We start from the raw sequence: 2,717 nt of genomic DNA on the forward strand, positions 1-2,717 counted from the left end.
TGACCATTTTGGTCTTATTAGGTTGATTCAAAAGTGACTGCAGTTTCACACTGCTGAACTTTGCTGTTTGATATTGGAATATATTCTTAAATAAATGTGGTTATGTTATCCATCATTTTAATGAATATTTCACACTTTATGTTTTTTTTGCCAATGACTTATTACTTGCTGTTTATTTTATATTTATTTTAGACTAGGGAAATGATGTTATACAAAAAGCAAATTTGAGTGATTTTCTTACTAGAGTTCAAATTTGGTCATAAAGCAACAGACAACTCACAACATCAACAACAAATCTGGCTAACAAATGTACAGTGCAGTAGTGGTTCAAAAAGTTTTGCAAAGGAGGCAGGAGCCTTGAAGATGAGAAGCTCAGTGGCCAGCCATTGGAAGTTGACAACGACCCTTTGAGAGACATCATCAAAGCTGATCCTCTTACAACTAGAGAAGCTGCCAAAGAACTCAATACTTAACACTCTATGGTCATTTGGCATTTGAAGCAAATTGGAAAGGTGGAAAAGCTCAATAAGTGGGTGCCTCATGCTGTTGTTCAGTCACTAAGTTATGTTCAATGCTTTGTGACCCCATGAACTGGAGCATGCCAGGCTTCTCTGTCCATCACTATCTCCCTGAGTTTTCTCAAACTCATGTCCATTGAGTCAGTGATGCCATCCAACCATCTCATCCTCTGTCACCACCTTCTCTTCTTGCCCTCAACTTTTTCCAGCATCAGGCTCTTTTCCAGTGAGTCAGCTCTTCACATCAGGTGGCCAAAGTACTGGCGCTTTGGCTTCAGCGTTAGTCCTTCCAATGAATGTTCAGGGTTGATTTCCTTTAGGATTCACTCGTTTGATCTCCTTGCTGTCCAAGGGACTCTCAAGAGTCTTCTCCAGCACCACAGTTCAAAAGCGTAAATGCTTCAGGATTCAGCTTTCTTTATAGCCCAACTCTCACATCCATACATGACTACTGGGAAAAACATAGCTTTGACTATATGGACCTTTGTTGGTAAAGTGATGTCTGCTTTTTAAAACACTGTCTGGGTTTGACATAGCTATTCTTCCAAGGAACAAGCGTTTTTTAATTTCATGGTTGCAGTCACCGTCTGCATTGATTTTGAAGCCCAAAAACTTATATCTGATGCTGTTTCCACATTTTCCCCATCTATTTGCCATGAAGTGATAGGACTGGGTGCCGTGATCTTAGTTTTTTGAATGTTGACTTTTAAGCCAGCTTTTTTCACTGCCCTCTTTCACCTTCAAGAGCCTCTTTAGTTCCTCTTCACTTTCTGCCATTTAAGTGGTATCATCTGCATTTCTGAGGTTGTTGATATCTCTGCCAGCAATCTTGGTTCCAGCTTGTGATTCATCTAGCCACCTAGCATTTTTGCATGATGTACTCTGAATATAGTTACATAAGCAGGATGACAATATACAGCCTTGATGAACTCCTCGAGCTGACTGCAAATCAAAAACATTGTTATTTTGAAGTGTCACCTTCTTTTATTCTATGCAACAACAATGAACCATTTCTCAATTGGATTGTGACATGTGACAAAAAGTAGATTTTATACAACAACCAAGAGTGACCAGTTCAGTGGTTAGACCCAGAGGAAGCTCTAAAGTGCTTCTCGAAGCCAAACTTGCACCCCAAAACATTCATGGTCAATGTTTAGTGGTCTGCTACCCGTCTGACTGAAGCGACTTAGCAGCAGCAGCACCCGTCTGATCCATTACAGCTTTCTAAATCCTGGTGAAACCATTACATCTGAGAAGCATGCTCAGAAAATCAATGAGATGCACCAAAAACTGCAATGCCTGCAGCCGGCATTGGTCAACAAAATGGGCCCACTTCTCCACAACAATGCCTGACTACGCATCACACGACCAACGCTTCAAAAGTTGAACGGTTTGGGCTATGAAGTTTTGCCTCCTCTGTCATTTTCATCTACCCTCTCCCCAACTGATTGCCATGTCTTCAAGCATCTCTACAAACTTTTGCAGGGAAAACACTTCCACAATCATTAGGAAACAGGAAATCATTAGCACAGATCTTTATGCTACAGAAATAAACAAACATTTCTCGTTGGCAAAAATGTGTTGATTGTAATGGTTCCTATTTCGATTAATAGTGGTGTATTTGAGCCTAGTTATAATGATTTAAGATTCATGGTCTGAAACTGCAATTACCTTTTCACCAGCCTAATAATTCTATCAAATCAAGATTTTCAAGTGAAGGTAATAAATATAATTCTCCTTTGTTCAAAATAGCCTTCAGTAACAAAATAAACTTGAAATCTAAGTGGCTTAATAAAATAAATATTTATGTAAGACTCATATAAATTCAGAACAGGTCTGTGTTGTTGGAGATGGAGGGCTTTGCTTCACACAATTACCCAGGGACACAGACTGCTCCATCAGGGATACACGGTCTCAAAGGTTGCCATGGAAGGAAAATAAACACATAGAGGACTCATATGGGCTCTTCTATGCATCGTCCTGGAAGTGACATGTTACTTTTGTGTAAAGTCTCTGTCTAAAACTAGTCACATGAGCCTGCGTAATACAGGGGTCTAGATGTTCATTAAAGTCTTGGCTACAAATTTCAGCTGGTTTTGGCTACAGTCAGGGTGGAGGGTATAGAATTTCATAATCTGAGAAATCTCTTCACAGGTTAGTAGAGTGCTGTTCTGAGATACAGCATCCAAGGGAAGACCA

This window comes from Bos indicus x Bos taurus, chromosome 6 (assembly GCF_003369695.1).
Source record: "Bos indicus x Bos taurus breed Angus x Brahman F1 hybrid chromosome 6, Bos_hybrid_MaternalHap_v2.0, whole genome shotgun sequence".
Lineage (NCBI taxonomy): Eukaryota > Metazoa > Chordata > Mammalia > Artiodactyla > Bovidae > Bos > Bos indicus x Bos taurus.